Source organism: Vigna unguiculata, chromosome 4 (assembly GCF_004118075.2).
Source record: "Vigna unguiculata cultivar IT97K-499-35 chromosome 4, ASM411807v1, whole genome shotgun sequence".
NCBI classification, from domain to species: domain Eukaryota; kingdom Viridiplantae; phylum Streptophyta; class Magnoliopsida; order Fabales; family Fabaceae; genus Vigna; species Vigna unguiculata.
In genome coordinates this window covers 33,436,219-33,453,430 of record NC_040282.1, presented here as the reverse complement: position 1 = coordinate 33,453,430, position 17,212 = coordinate 33,436,219, and the positions used below count along the sequence as shown (strand labels likewise).

Here is a 17,212-nt window from a genome sequence, read left to right as displayed (position 1 = left end):
GAGTAAGTTAGAGAGTTTGATCGAGATGGCCAGCTTAGCTAATAGCATGCCCCTGCCGAAGTTATCAAAAGGCGTCAGCTATGATAACTGGAGTCTGCAAATGAAGGCTCTCCTTGGTTCCCAAGAAGTATGGGAGGTGGTCGAAAATGGGCACCAAGAACCAGAGGATGTTGGAGAAATGACGATAGTCCAGATTGCTACGTTAAAAACAACACGAACAAAAGACAAAACGGCTTTGTACGTGCTGTACCGAGCTGTTGATGAGTCTGGCTTTGAGAAGATAGCAAATGCTACGTCTTCAAAAGAAGCGTGGGATATTCTGGAAAAGGCATACAAAGGGGATAACTGTGTGAAGCAAGTTCGGCTTCAAACTCTCAGAGGCGAGCTTGAAAGGATGAGGATGAAGGAAGATGAAGGGGTTGCCGAGTACGTCTCCCGAGTTGAGACCGTAGCGAATCAGCTCGGTAGAAATGGAGAGACGCTGCCCGCTTGTCGAGTGGTGGAAAAAATCTTGAGGTCATTAATCGACGACTTCGAGAATATAGTTTGCGCAATAGAGGAATCAAAGGACTTGACAGCGCTCTCGGTGGAAGAGCTTGCTGGGTCGCTTGAAGCGCATGAGCAGCGGAGAAGGAAAAAGAAGGAGGAGTCCCTTGATCAAGCACTCCAAGCAAAGGCAACCATTAGGGAGAAGAAGGTTCCTTATACTTAGAACACTCGAGGCCGAGGTGGTAGAGGCAGAAGAGGATATGAAAGAGGTCAAGAAGAGGTCGGCCAACAAAACTGGCGTGGTCGAGGACAAGCTGGAGGTCGTGGTGGTAGAGGCCGAGGCGGTCAGTCGAACAACTCAGGAGTTGAGTGCTTCAAATGTGGTAAGTATGGTCATTTTGCTAAAGACTGCTACTCAGGAGTCAAATGTTACAATTGTGGGAAGGTTGGACATTTCGCGAAGGATTGCCGATCTGAAAGCAAGAAGGAAACGAACTTCCTTTCTGAGGACGCTGAGGAAGAAGGAATATTGATGATGTCCAGGAGATCAGGTGCCGAGCTAAGTCCGAGTTGTTCTGACAACTCAGTTTGGTACCTTGATACAGGAGCAAGCAACCACATGTGTGGGGATGAGAATCTTTTTAAGGAGCTCACCAAAGTTGACGCTGGACACGTATCATTTGGAGATGCATCAAAGGTGGCAGTAAAAGGCCGGGGTACAATCTGGTACCTGCAGAAGAACAACCGAGTTGGAAAAATCAGAGATGTGTCCGATCTCAAGAGCAACATATTGAGCATGGGCCAGCTGATGGAGAAAGGCTACTCGGTTCTGATGAAAGACCGAGTACTATACTTGAAAGATAAGTCAGATCGATTGATTGCTCGAGTAGAGATGAAGAAGAACAGGATGTACAAGCTGGACCTAAAAATAGTCCAAGAAAGGTGCTTGAAACTTGACGTGAAGGATGAAGCTATGATGTGGCACTTCCGGTTTGGCCACTTGCATTTTGGTGGACTAGCCGAGTTGGTGAAAAAGGAGATGGTGCGAGGACTCCCGACTGTGGAGTTTGAAAAGAAATTCTGTGAAGAGTGCGTGCTCGGGAAGCATCCAAGGACCTCATTTCCGAGGACTGCCGAGTACTGAGCAAAGGAACAACTCGGATTAATTCACACAGACATTTGTGGACCAATTACCCCTGAATCTTTCAGTGGGAAAAGGTATTTCATTTCTTTCATAGATGATTTTTCAAGAAAAACATGGGTGTATTTTTTGAAGGAGAAATCCGAGGTGTTCCAAGTGTTTAAAAGGTTTAAAACAATGGTTGAAAAGGAGACAGACATGCCTATCAAATCAGTTAGGTCTGACCGAGGAGGCGAGTTCATCTCATCCGAGCTCATGAAGTATTGTGAGGAGCAAGGAATAAGGAGATTTCTGACAACACCATACTCACCCCAACAGAATGGAGTAGCTGAGAGGAAAAATCGAACCATACTTGACATGGTTCGTACAATGTTGAAAAGCAAGAACTTGCCTAAGGAGTTCTGGGCGGAAGCAGTGCAATGTGCCATCTATGTGCAAAATAGATGTCCACATGCTAAGTTGAACGAAAAGACACCGCAAGAAGTCTGGAGTGGAAGAAAGCCGAGTGTGTCTCACCTTAAAGTGTTTGGCAGCATTGCTTATGGTCATGTTCCAGCTCAACAAAGGACCAAACTTGAAGATCTGAGCAAGAAGTACGTGTTTATTGGGTACGATGAAAAAACCAAGGTGTATAGGTTGTTCAACCCAATAACAAAGAAGGTGATTATGAGCCGAGATGTTCAAGTTGATGAAGAGAGCGAATGGAAGTGGAACAACTCGGAGAAGGAGTCTAGAAGCTTGGAAGTAGATACACCACCAGCTGTGAGAGATCATGAGACTTCTGATGAAGAAGATGAACCTCTACAGCCTAGAGCGCGAAGCCTGCAAGACATATACAACTCGACTGACGAAGTACATGTTGTATGTTTCTTGGCAGATTCGGAAGACTTGAGCTTTGAAGAGGCCGTGCAGGAGGAAAAGTGGCAAATGGCAATGAATGAAGAGATCGGAGCAATCGAACGCAACAACACGTGGGAGCTAACCGATCTGCCCAAAGGAGCTCGGCCTATTGGCGTAAAGTGGGTGTTTAAGAAGAAAACAAATGCTGAAGGAGAAGTTGAGCGATATAAAGCTCGACTCGTAGTGAAGGGGTACAAGCAGAAGGAAGGAATAGACTATGATGAAGTATTCGCTCCAGTGACGAGGATGGAAACAATCAGATTGTTGATTTCCTTAGCAGCTCAACACAGATGGACAATCTTGCAGATGGATGTGAAGTTAGCATTTCTGAATGGAGTCTTGGAAGAGGAAGTATATGTTGAACAACCACTTGGATACATGCGAAGAGGCGAAGAGAAGAAAGTCCTGAGATTGAAGAAGGCACTTTATGGCCTGAAGCAAGCTCCACGAGCATGGAATGAAAGAATCGCACTTACTTCAAGAAGAATGGGTATGAGCAGTGCCCTTATGAACATGCTCTTTACATAAAGAAGAAAGGAGGAGATGTGATGTTCATTGCCCTCTATGTCGATGATCTTATCTTCACAGGGAATAATGCTGAGTTAATTGAAGCATTTAAAGAAGTGATGAAGAAGGAGTTCGAGATGACCGACTTAGGTCTTATGAAGTATTTCCTTGGTTTGGAAGTCATTTAAGGGAAGGACGGTATCTTTGTGTCGTAGGAAAGGTATGCTGAGGAGGTCTTAAAGAAGTTCAAGATGACAAGTTGCAACCCGGTTTCCACCCCTATGGAACCTGGCACAAAACTTTCTAAGTATGCAGATGGAGACCGAGTTGATGCAAGCAAATACCGAAGTCTGATTGGAAGTCTCAGGTATCTTACAAATACTAGACCAGATTTAATGCTGAGTGTTGGAATAGCAAGTCGGTATATGGAGGAACCAAGGTATACTCATTGGAAGGCCTTAAAGAGAATTCTAAGGTATGTGAGAGGAACTGTGTCACTTGATCTAATGTATACCAGGACAGATGATTACCGACTAGTCGGCTACTCAGACAGTGATTGGTGTGGAGATGTTGATGACCGAAAAAGCACGTCTGGATATGTATTCTTCATGGGGAGCACGGCGTTCACCTGGCTTTCAAAGAAACAGCCCATTGTAACACTGTCAACATGTGAAGCAGAGTACGTTGCAGCATCCTGGAGTGTCTGCCATGTAGTTTGGCTTAGAAACCTTCTAAGTAAACTGGAATTGAAGCAAGAAAAGGGGACTGTGATCCGAGTTGATAACAAGTCGGCCATTGAATTGGCAAAGAACCCGATCAATCATGAGAGAAGCAAGCACATTGATGTTCGATTTCACTTCATCCGAGAACAAGTGAAAGAAGGAAATGTAGAGTTGGAGCACGTTGAAAGTCGTGCACAAGCTGCAGATATGTTTACAAAGCCGCTGCCATCCTCTCTGTTTGAGAACAACAAGATGATACTTGGAATGAAGGACAAGAAGAGCATTTAAGTTTATGGGGGGATTTTGTTAGGGAAACTTAAATGTGGGTAGTTGGTAGTTGGAAGGTGTGTAGTTGGTAGTTGGAAGGTGGGTAGTTAGAAATTGTTGTATTAATTGTGAGTTAGGTAGTAGTTATATTTAATGAATGTAGTTGAAGGGTAATGTCCAAAGGCCTATAAAAGGACCATGTAGTGTTTCATTTCAAGATACAACAAATCTGAATACAAAGAGTGTTTATCTAGAGAGACTTGTTTGTCAACAGTCTCTCCCTCTCTATGCACTTTGCTTCACCACTTTCACTTGAGTTCTTCAATGTCACACTAATTCCTGAGTCAAGCAAAGAAAGCAAGAGAAAAACATAAAATGTTTTGAGGAAATAGGTACTCATTATAGGTTTTCTGATGTCAGAAAACACTGACAAAGGGAGAGTAAACAAGAGCAGTATACTGCGAAAGAGAAAAATTAAGATTCAGTCTTTTCTCTTTCATGTGTGATTGGAAAGCTCCATGACATCATTTATATTCATATTGTAAGTATCGGCTGCGGCTTTCCAAAAGATATGCCCAAATTTCGTTTAATTTGGCCTTTTTTCCTTTATTAGAAGATGATTGAGTAAGTTTGTATTATGTTAGATAGTTATTATTTGCTAATTTCTATTACGTGGGTAAGAAAATTAACCCCACCAATAACGTCAAAATTAGGAAAATAAAGCTATCTCAAAAAAATCTCAAGATATTGTGTACTATACATGAGTTAAAAATTTAGTTCATCAATAATACAAACAGGAAGATATAAACTGGTCTTGAGAAAAAACAAGTTGTTGATTATCATAATTTTGTTGTGGGTTAAAAATTAATGACAACGTGGGAAAAGTAAAATTAGTTCTAACATCTTAATAAGTTGTTGATTTTCCTAACCAGTAGCTTTAAATTTATGCAATAAGACATTTTATAAAGGGAAAAATAAAACTAGTTCTAGATATTGATCGTTCTGATCGAATCATTTTAAGGATTAGAATATTAAGCACATTGGATACTTGCAAAGAGGGAAAATGACACTAGTTCAAAGACCTTATTCGTTGTCCTAATCAACTAGTCCACAAAAGGAAACATATTGAAAAGAGAAAACATGAAATTAGTCCAGAAACACCTTAATTTATCAATTCTTGCATGTGAATCCATTTTATGGGTTGGAAAAATTAAGCATGTTAGACACTTGAAAATGAAATTAATCCAAAGAACTTAAGCTATTGACTGTCCCGATCAAATTCATTATGGGATGGAAAAGTTAAGCATGTTAGACATTTCAAAGGAAGAAAATAAGAGTAGCCCAAAAAGTCTTTAAATTATTAATGTTATATTTGAATCCATTTTATGGGTTAGAAAAATTAAGCATCTTAGACACATGAAAAGAAGGAAATGATATTGGTCCAAACAGCTTAGGATTGTGCTATTCAAATATTAAAAGAAGAAAATGAAATGGTCCAAAGAACTTGAGGATTTTACTGTTCAAATATATTATTGTTAAATTAAATCCTTGATGAGAAAATGAAAAGAAAGAAACATATGGAAAGTATCACACAACTTAAATAAAAAGAAAAGGAAAAATTAATTTAGAAACCCAATTCCCAACTTGCAAAGTTTAAAACACTGTCAACATTTATTTTGACAATCGTTCGTCTGATGGACTGGTTGGCTTTTTCCCCTTTCACTTTCTAAAGACTGGAAAAAGAAAAAGTCTCCAACAACATATAATAATAATAAAAATGTTAAAAAAAAAATTCATAGTTATGGAAATTAGTTGTTATTTTGGCATACAAAGTGTTCCACCGTACTTTAGCAAACCCAGCCATTTTTTATGAATTAAACTTGTATGATAGTGTATGCCTTATATATTATTATTTATATATTATTGTGGTGTTAGGTCTAATGGTCTTTAGGTTAAATGCAGATGTAATAAGCCAGAATTGTATTAATCAAGTTACTAATACTTGAGGAAATCAGAAGAGTCATATAGGGATCAACCATGTGTAACGTGAATCATCAACAATAATGAGAAAGTATTTATTTCCATGCATAGAAATTATAGAACAGTAGCCCGTATGTCAATATGTAATAGCTCAAAAGGTTGTACAGTTTTAGAAGTGCTAGCAAAAATGGAGTTTACGTTGTTTAGCAAGATGACAAGCATTCCAAATTGAGGAATCATCAAAAGTGACATAGTTATACTTTGCATATATAAGACGAAGTCTATTATTGGAAGGATGCCTAATTTAGAGTGCCATAGATTTATGTTCATGGCATTACAATTATTTAAAGAAATATGAGGAATTTTTCTATCATGAGTGTTCACATGTTCACAGTAATATAGGCCAGCAACTTGATTAGCTGAACCAATCGTGGCGTTGTTATGTGAGTCCCGTATATCAGTTTTTTTTCCCTTATAGGCAATTCACTTTGCATTATTATGGAACTAGGCAGTTTTTGAAAAAATTACAAAAATGGGCAAATCATTTGGGGAGCACGTTTTCGAATGTAGAAATCGTGTAGCCCCCAAATGTTTTGTGGTCAAAATTTGTCAGCAAGCGAAATCGTGTGGGGGGTGAACGATCTTTAAAGAAAATCATTGTGGGGCTGTACGTTTTTACATGAAATCGTGCAGGGGGTTATGTTTTTCATGCAATAATCAATTACTGTATGTTGTAATCGATTACTGCATGCATTGCAATTTTCTGGGTGTAATGTAATCGATTACAGACAAAGTGTAATCAATTACATGGTTAATGCATTATGTCCGGGTGAAATGTAATTGATTACAAAGGTATTGTAATCGATTACAGTCCCAATTTTTTTTTTTTTTTAAAAAAGTGATTAAATTAGAATTGGATACAGAGGTAAGCATAATAATTTGTAATGATTTTATAGAGTTTTTTGGTCCATCAAAGAATAAAGTATTTCAAATTATAGTTGATGAAGGCATAAGAAATATTAATGTTCATAAAAAATTGTCTTAGTTTTGACATTGTAGAAAGAAGAAAAAAACATTGAAAAGTAAATTAATTGAAATAAAAAATGTACAAATTATTGGCGAAATGGACATTGTCCCCTATGATGACCCTCAGTGTGACAATAAGAGCATTTTTTGGCTTATCCGTAACGGAATGATCCATTTCGTTATGGATCCCAGTTGTTGTAGGTTGTCCGGAAGCCTTGCACCTAGTTTGGGGGTCCGGATTGAAATTAGAACCTATATATGTTGACCAATAGTCCTCATTTAGTAGGGGGTGGAATTGGACTTGATAAGTCGTATTTATGTAATCAAGGGTGTAAACTGGATCGATAAAATTTGAAAGTGGCATAAGACCAAAAGAACAAATAGCTATGACGTGATGACAGGGTAACCGACTAGCTTGGAAGTGACCACAATCACACCATCAATCATTTAATCTGACAGTGAATGAGATTGGTTTTGGATGATATTGATGGGGGCTCGATATCTCTTGCACCTCGAATTCTGAATTATCTCGATCGTAGCGTTGAAATGACAATATGCGGATTTCTGGTGATTTTGTTGGAGCAAGGCAGTGACATCTTTTGGATATTGATGACCAGCTCTTAACATAGAGTTTGCCTTTAAGCCGCGTTCAACAAACCAAGAATTTATGTTTTGAAATGTAATTTTCAATAGTGCACAGATAGGTAATGACCGAGCCCTCTTAAGGACAAAGTTCATGCACTCCGCCAAGTTTGTTCTCATGTGCGTGTACCTGCGCCCCTCATCATAAGCCTGAGACCACTTATGTAAGGGGATTTTATCAATCCAAGCTACTGCTTGTGGGAATTGGGACCTCATAGCTGAAAGTTTTGCTTGCATGGTAGGTTGTTTGACTTCGTAAACTGTGAAAAAGAAATATAAAATGAAATGAAAAAATATTATGTTTAAAGGAAATATTTTGTGCATGTGGAATGTAAAGTTAGGAAAACGTCGTACCCAAGTTACTGAATTGTTTCTTTAGATTGGCATTTTTGAAGCGGTTGTTGAAGTTGGAACCCAGATGACGTATGCAGTAGACAGAGTGAAGATTGTCTTATTCCCAGTCAACTTCTTCCGATCGTAGGGCTGACAAAATGCCCTTCCCTCTATCAGTAATTAGACATAGATTTGGTTAAGGAGTTACATGCTCTTGTAGTAGTTGAAAAAACTAAATAAATATCTTTTTTGTCTCACCTTCTACTATTGCAAATGCCAAAGGAAATATGTTTCTATTTCCATCCTGAGCAATTGTAGTTGGCAAGGTGGCATGATATCTGCCTGTTAAAAAGGTTTCATCCACTTGAACAACAGGTTTACAATACTTAAAACCTTCAATGCATGGTCCAAATGCCCAAAAGCAACGTTCCATAATGTATGTGGATGTCCCATCCTCAGCATCAACATTAATTGGAGGACCGAAAAGTTTAAAAATTGTCCCAGGATTGGTTTGTTGGGCAGCTAGTAACCATCTGGGAACTTCATTATAAGATTGGTCCCAATCACCATACTCCATTATAATTGCTTTTTCCTTCGCAATCCATGCTCTTCTATATATGACCGTGTATCCGTAACAACTTTTGATGTCAGCGACCAAGCTTTTGATGCGAATGCTTGGATTTGTGCGGACCAAATGAAAAACAATGGAAGCAATTTAATTGGAATCCAGATTGCAGTGATCTTGTGAAATTAATGTAGAGAAACAAGTATGTGTACCATCAATGGACTTGATTTCCCAATGATGTCTGATTTTACTATAACTAGCCCTCAGACGCCATTGACATCCATTGTTGTAATGGATGCATTGTGCAACATAAAGATGCGGTTTTGATTCTACCACATTGAAGTTGTATCCATTGGTGATGTGATAATGTTTGATGGCAGACATTGTTGCCTCTTTTGAATCAAATTGCATGCGTTCTTGTAGTTCGACTTCCCCATACGGATTGTAATCCATAGTAGGAACCGGAACAATTTCTTCATCGTCTGCATTGTCTTCATAAAAATCATCGAAAGTAAACTCTTCGACAATGTCTGGAATGACAGGTTTGTCTTCGATTGAATTAGACGAAGAAGATCCTCCATAATTCCACGAACTCATTATGAACACGTTGGTATGGAAATATAGATTAGGAGATTTGAGATGTGAAGCTTGGTATGCAGAGAAGTATTGATAGAAGAACCAATGGTAGTATGCATGGATATATAAGCATTTTAGTTTCCAGAATCGAAAGGAGTGGGTTGGGGTGCGAAAAGAAAAAACAAATTGGTTTTAAAGAAAACGTGTAGAAAACGTGCACCCCCTACACGTTTTCTTAAAGAAATTGTGTAGCCCCCACACATTTTCTAATAGAAAACGTGCACCCCCCACACGTTTTCTATTTAGAAATCGTGTACCCCTCATACACTTTCTATTTAGAAAACGTGCACCCCCCATACACTTTCTATTTAGAAAACGTGCACCCCCCATACACTTTCAATTTAAAAACGTGCACCCCCATGACGTTTTCTTCTTACACCTTTTGATTTTCCTGCTTCACCGTGATTCCTAGACTACTGCACCTGCCATAATACTATTTCAACTTCACGCTTCTGCACTCACTACAAAAATTTTGAATTTTAGAGGAGGTTTTTTAGGAGAGGTTAGTATAACCCCAAGCAATTTATATGCATAGTAGAGGTTTTTTAAACCCCTTCTAAGTGTCAGAGGTTTTTTAAATGAACCCCCAGAAATTTCATTTCTTTATAACTTTTCATAATTCCTCTTTTCTCGTACTTTTCAGAAGTTCAGTACATTCTGTTCTCGTGTTTGCGTGACCTAAGAGAGTGGATTTTCTTCTCTTCTTCTTTGCATCATCCCTCATTTTTGGTCTTTTAACCTCCCATCTTTTATATTTTTCGCATTTGAGAGTTTATGTTTCTAGAGAGCCATCCTTGGATTTCGCACAGAGGAAGAAAATCGAAGAGGAGAGTAGAGGGTGTGGCGACTTCGTCTGAGTCGGAAGGGCTTCCCATAGTGGCCGGTGTTGTCGGCGACAACTTCGTCTGAGCAAGGAAGATGTGACCACAGGCGAGGAGGGCTGGTGCTTCACGGGAGCGAGTGCTTCACTGGTTTTGCTGATTTGTAAGTTCGTAGTGATACGAAAAGCTTTAACTCCAGCTTCTTCAGCTATCAACCTTGTATGAATTATGATTGATTGTATGAATCAATCATAAATTACTCACTGCATAACTCATAATCTAGTACTTAACTTTAGTTAACCTTGTATATACCGATTCAAATCTTGTCAATGAAAATAGATTGTTATTCAATGATTTGTAAGTTTATCTATAAACATTTTCTAAATCTTACATCTCTTGCAGTGAACATGGTTAAATTGTTATATACATGTAAATATACTATAATTAAGAAATTTCCTTACAGTTTTAATATATAAAATAAAACAATGAAGATGCATGTGTGAGTGTGAAGGGGAAAATGTGAGAAGAGAAAAATATGCACTACATAGTAGTCACAATTTCGATTATTTTTTTAGCATATTCTTGAGGTAAGCCTACTTGCTTTGGGTAGAAAATGTAGAGTACAAGTCAAGGAAGAGTAATTTACTACCACAAAATTTCAATTAGTTGACTCACTTTACATTTTGAGGAACTTCTATTGTTTTCTTTCTTAATGTGTATAGTAACAGGAATTTGGTTTGCCTTGTAACTTGTTGCCATTTTCTGGAATATTGTAGGTATTCAAACATCCAGTGATGCAAACACTTTGCCATCTCTGCTAAAATACCTGAATTCACCAACAAGAACAAAACAGTGGTCCTCCAACATTCTGTAAAATTTGAAAAGGAGATTGAGTGTGGTGGAGGGTACATTAAGTTTCTCTATGGATTTGTTAATCAAAAGAAGTTTGGTGGGGATACACCTTACATGTATGTTCCTTATTCCATGTTTTCTAATTTTTTTTATTCTTGGTTTATGTCAAATGAACGAATAGTAAATCTGTAACCTAAATAAGTTAACTTAATGGTGCCTAGCTCATTACACAATCATACAAGCTGTTGAGATATAAAACATGTTTGCTAATGAGTGGACCTTTTTACATAGAAGACTCAACATCAGTATTTCATACTTTAATATGTTGATAATATTTTGTTTTTGTTTATTTTTATACTTAAAACTTTTTGCTATAGTTTTCAAAATATAGCATTGTTGAAGCTAGATTGACAGTGATATCAATCTAGTAGCCCTGTAAGTGCTGAAATATAAGTTTGGCCTGTATTTTAAATCTTCTAGGAAGTTGCTATTAAAAGAATTACAGCTACAAAAACTAAAGAATTTATGCCAGAGATAAAAGTTTTGTGCAAGGTTCATCATGCTACATTAACGAGGCTCATCTTGATGCATAATTGCTGCAGAATTATAATCCTGGAGTCAATTTCAGTAAAGAGAGTGGAATTGTTTTCATTCCAGGAAGAGGTATGCTCTTCTCTTACATCATGTTAGTAATGTATTTTGACATTGAAAACATTTAGATACAGTTGTGTACTTATACTGATGTTTTCCAATGTTTTGGAGTTTTATTTTGGTAAACTTTTATTGTTAACCTTCTGATGTAAATTACAAGACAAAAATTCAACAACTCTGATCAAATTATCTTTCTTTTGGTATTATCAGCATGTTGGGGGTAAAAATAATCACTTTGTTCTTGTTCAAAGCATTTTGGATAACCTTTTATGCATTTGCTTGACGTTTTAATTTTGTTTAAACTTGCCAGATCAATTTGGAGAGTATGTTCCCTTGCACCCTAGGTGGGTAACTTAGGTTGTCTCACCTTTCATGCTGAATTATGCACATACAGTTGAATATTGCTGCATGTTTGATTCTATCTTTTTAACTTTAATTTTCTTTTCCATCTTGCAGAAACACAGGTTTGGCTCTCAAACTTTATAGGGAGTTGGTTATAAGAAGATTATTTTCAGCTTAATGTTCACATAAATAGAGAACACAAAGAAAAAGTCAGTGTCTCAAAACTTAAATTCGCTTTTGTATATAAGTAGGTCTAGCTAAGGGTGATGTTGCTGGAATATCCATAGCAGGAATATGCAGTCTTCTATTATTAGTAATCTGCATATATGTTAAATTCTTTAAGAAGATGGAAGGAGAGAAACCTAAATTGCCAACAAAAAATTCTATGGCGTTTTCAACTCAAGATGGTACGGTTAAATTTTTGTATTCATACAACACATACCTTTCAAACAATTCACATAACACATATTCTTAGTAATGGGGGAATGTTAGTACTATACCCCTTATTTTTATTGACACATTCTTCTCTTAATCTTGCATCCCTTGTAAAAAAAATGCCTGCTATTTATCAACCTTTTCAGAGTTTACATGTAATCAACTCTGCATATTCCTAGAATTTTATATGTACTAGCTTAATGGCAATGATACTACTTATGATTTTTCTTCCTCTTCCGACTACAGCCTCTGAAAGTGCAGAATATGAAACTTCAGGATCCAATGGGACTACTACTGCTGCTGGCATTACAAGAATTATGGTGGCAAAATCAATGGAGTTTGCAAACTAATCACCCAAGGGTAATCGAGCTTTACCCTAATCACCCATATCTCGGAGAGATTGTGTAATGTGCCAAAATAATAATAAATGTACCAAAAGTTTCAAACCAAGAAAATAATTGGAGTTTGCAAACTAGGACAATTATCATCTTTAGCCAGTAATGGGAGAGAAAATCTTAAATGGCTTCCAACACTATGTTTTATTCCTTTAATTTATTAACATTATCAACTTTTTTATTATCGTACTTTTTGCTTTGTTATAATGATGCAAGATCATGCATCCACATCACTATCTTTTTTATTTTGGGCCATTCAGAATCAATTAGTTAAACTTTTATAAGGAAAAGAGCATTGTGTTTTACGATAATCATTCTCCCCTTTAGGCCTACAAGAATCAAGGTTATTTATCTTCTTTATTTTACCTTGGAATAACTTCTTTCAAATGATGCTTCTCTTACGCCATTTGTCATAATCCAATGCTTTTCTCCAAACATTATGAACAAAACTATTTATGCCAATCATCATATCAATGAAATATTTCTCCAAAGGACAAAAGTCTTTATCATTTCTTTGTGTGAGATTGAGGAGGTTGGTCACTTCTTTCCCGTATTGGTGATGATAACTTGGAGGAAGATGAATTTCTATTGGGGAGGTTATAACCCAAAGTGCTAGGCATCTCTACTACCTTATCTTGCTCTCTCATGTCCATTAAAGAAGGCCAAGATCTAAACTTAATCTCATTCCCCTCTATTTTTTTTTTCTTATTTTAATAATTTAATCTAATCTAAGCTCTTCAAATGATCATAGAGTAGCAGCACCAGCACGGGGAAAGTGTAAACAAAGTAGTAAGAGTGCAATTTTTGTGAAAAAGAAATTTCTTAGAGACAGAGAGAGATGAAAAAATAAACTGATACACTGTTGGAAATTGAAGGAAGCTAGACGAGGCTATCAACTAGGGCCCTAGGGAGTGTGAGGTAAATAAGAAGAGCAGGAAACTTAATTGCACCAGCAAAACCTTAGGAAGAGAGAAAGAGAAAGAATCTGGAAAAGAAATTAAAAACTATATAAAATATAACAGGTTTTGACATAGAAACAATTGTGAAGTGAATGTTAATTTATGAGAGGGCATAGAAAAAGGTAATGTTTGGTAGCATTCATGAAGCAGTATAAAAATGAGCTAAAAAAAGAAACAGTGGGATTGTTTTGCACTCACGGAGAGTGATGACTACATTGCATTTTATTAGTATATATATATATATATATATATATATATATATATATATATATATATATATATATATATATATATATATATATATATATATATATATATATTGATATGTTTTTTTTTTGTTTTTCCTTATCACTATGAATGTCATATAGTAGTTTGTGTTTGAGCTTGTGATATTGTCGTGCTTTAGGAGCCTCGCGAACCCAACATATCATGCATGACCTTAGGAGTGCACGAATATGTTCTATTTTTTGCTCGATTGCTTCTTGGCAAAGAGGTCAAGAGTAAAAAAAAGAAAGGTGTGTTTGTTGAAAGCAACTCATGATTATTCTTCGTTGAAGTAACTGTTATAAAGAATTGTTCTTAAACAATCTATCTTTGCAGATGTTTGCAGAAGAAGTTATGAACTTTGTTGAGCCACAAGGTATCTGGTCAAGGAAATGTTTGTAATATCAAGTACCGCATTAGAAGGATGTTATTTAATTTTTCATTATGTTTATTTTTCTTATTTAAAACAAATAACATTGTAATGACTTGTTAATTTTAACTTTTACACTTTGTCATATTGTAAACTTTGTTCATTGTCCCTTTTATAAATGTTATATGCATAAATTATAATTACCAAAAATTAAAATCTTTTCCTTTTATAATTTTTTATTTATTTCAAGATTTATGTATTATTAAAAAATATAAAACAAACAAACAGAAAATATTGGAGTTTTTAAATTGCAGGCATTAGCGGATGTTTTAAAAACCCCTGGCAGTAGCAGGGGTTTTAGAAACCCCTGGCAGTAGTGGGGGTTTTAGAAACCCCTGGCAATAGTGGGGTTTTAGAAACCCCTGGCAGTAGCGGGGGTTTTGATAACCTCTAGCAGTAGCGGGGGTTTCGTAAACCCTTGGCAGTAGCAGGGGTTTTGAAAACCCCAAGCAAGTTGTGTTTTTCCAGGGGTTGCTAAAAACCCCCGGTAATCTAATAGCGACGCTGGTTCTTCCAGGGAAATTGCAAACCCCTGGTAAACCCATTAGTGGGGGTTAAAACCTCCGGAAATGTCAAATATAACCCCCACTAAAAATATTTTTTTTTGTAGTGACTCACAATAATTCACGCTTCTGTACAATGCTATTCAAAATAATGCATGCTTTCTTTTCTGCACAATACTATTCACAATAATGGTGTGAGAGAGAATCTTTCATGCACCTGCAACTTTGAATAATGGTGTGAGAATCTTTCAGAAGGTTATTATTATTGAAGAGAAATGTGTGTCTGGTGAATAGAAGAAGCCATGTGGTGGTGTGCATGGAGGTGTATGACAATAGGCTGCCATTGGTGAGACAACTCATTTGGTACGTGAGAGAGAGAAATATGAAAAGGGAGGCATGTGAATGAATAGTATGGTGATGTAGTTTAAATAGCCATGTTAGGTGCAAGAGTTATTTCACATCACATAATACTTCATAGCTTTGCCATTGTAGTTGGATTTGCAGCGTATCAAAATTAATTTCTCATTCGTCAATCTAACAGGTTCGGTCATTTTTTTTATTTTCGTTTTTGTGTTTGTTTTGTTATTCATCAACTTTAAATGATATTCTGGTAATCTTTTCATAAACTTGTCTGTATTGCGTCATCAAGACGATCACATCACCAACCAGATTTGGGAAGGAAACGAGAGGGTCCTCCGGCCACGACGCCATTCTATCTGGATTTTAAAACATACAGATCTTATTGACCCTAGGGTCAGAATGTTAATTGATGCAGCTGGTTTTGGTCACGTTTTGAAAGTGAGTAATGTGGAGATTAACCACCTCATGGTAACAGCATTATGTGAAAGGTGGAGGACTGAAACTCACACCTTCAACATGCTACTAGGAGAAACAACTGTTACCCTGGAAGATGTTTCACTACAACTAGGGGTGCCAATTGATGGTGAACCCGTCACCGGTGTAAGTTCTGGAAACCTGCTGCAATTGTGTTAAAATTTATTGGGGGATATTCCACTCGAAAATATGATCACAGGGAACCGCGTAAAGCTATCATGGCTAAATAGCAGATTCCGAGAATTACCGAATGACGCAAACCTGGCAACAATTGGACAGTATGCACGAGCACACATCCTCATATTGATTGGCAGCATATTGATGTCAGATACATCAGCCAGTCTCGTGCATTTTATGTTCTTGCCATTGTTAAGAGAATTGGATCATATTTCAAATTTTAGTTGGGGTCCGCAGTATTGGCATGCCTGTATCGTGCACTGGATCACAGCACAAAATTCCAACAAGACAACATTGGTGGATACATGCTATTGCTGCAGTGTTGGGCGTGGGAGAGATTCACATGTATCTCTCCAAAAATACAACCAGTCACGGAGGACGAGATTGTGGTTGGTCTTGCGTTCCCCTTAAGTGTGAGGTGGTGTCGGCAAACACGTTCCGTCTTCCATGACCAAACTATTGTGGTGGAGTTTCGAAAAAAATTTGATCATATTCAACCAAAGTAGGTTCATTATCACCAATGCTCTACTACTTTGTTTGTTGAAATTCCCTTTGTTTTTTTTATCTTTAACATTAACCTTAATTTTTGCAGTTTTTATGGACACCATATCGACAACCTCATGTTAGTCGCATGATAATCATAAATGTTTCTCCCATAAGTTGGGCATTGGTTCCTCTTATATGTTTTGCGACTGTTGAATTTCACCAAGTCGACTGGGTAGTCAGATAGTTTGGTTGGTGACAGAGCATCCCATCCGACCCGATGAACCTGGATAAGGTTCACCGAATTGATCTCCGAGGAAGGGAGAAATTAATTGGAGGCAATATCACCATCGGTTTATAATGCTATGGAATAATCGTCATAATTCCATTGTTCAGGGCGAACCTTTCACCAAAAGTGGCCATCTGCGTGATTTACTCGCCCTATATGCAATGGTACATAAATCATACCATCCGTTATATCTCGGCTATTGCACAATCATCCGAAGTGAGAATCATTTATTTCATGCACAACATTTAAATTAAAATTTTTATTATTATTGATTTTCAATAATATCAATTAATTTTTAATTTTCTTTTAGTATGACATGCCCGAGCAATATCAGAATCCGCCTTCACATCAGCAACTTTGTCCGGATAGACCCTTTTCAGGCCTCCTTCACTCACAAAATCTAACTCCAGGTTTTGGGAATTGGGATCAAAGAATGCATCCTCCATCGTCATCCCAGCAAGTCCCGACTTCATATGGTTTTTTCCCACCATCATCAAACTTTGGAGCGGGTCCATCCCAATATTATGGTGGTTCATCTGGCCCCCAATTTTCCAGCTATGGGGGTGTTC

The 17,212-nt window shown here is 37.2% G+C and overlaps 1 long non-coding RNA gene across 4 annotated transcripts; it reads left to right on the top strand.

Annotated features, from left to right (window-relative positions):
• The first annotated feature begins 9,809 nt into the window (after positions 1-9,809).
• LOC114181681 lies at positions 9,810-14,471 on the top strand. Of its 4 annotated transcripts, XR_003603899.1 has the most exons (10): positions 9,810-9,894; positions 9,993-10,192; positions 10,806-10,997; positions 11,484-11,544; positions 11,843-11,876; positions 11,989-11,996; positions 12,126-12,281; positions 12,556-12,669; positions 14,070-14,178; positions 14,274-14,471. It is a non-coding gene; the product is annotated as an uncharacterized LOC114181681 (long non-coding RNA). The 4 variants fall into 4 exon arrangements; XR_003603900.1 differs by having other exon boundaries at positions 9,819-10,192; positions 14,264-14,471; XR_003603901.1 differs by having other exon boundaries at positions 9,819-10,192; positions 11,843-11,889.
• The last annotated feature ends 2,741 nt before the right edge of the window (positions 14,472-17,212 follow it).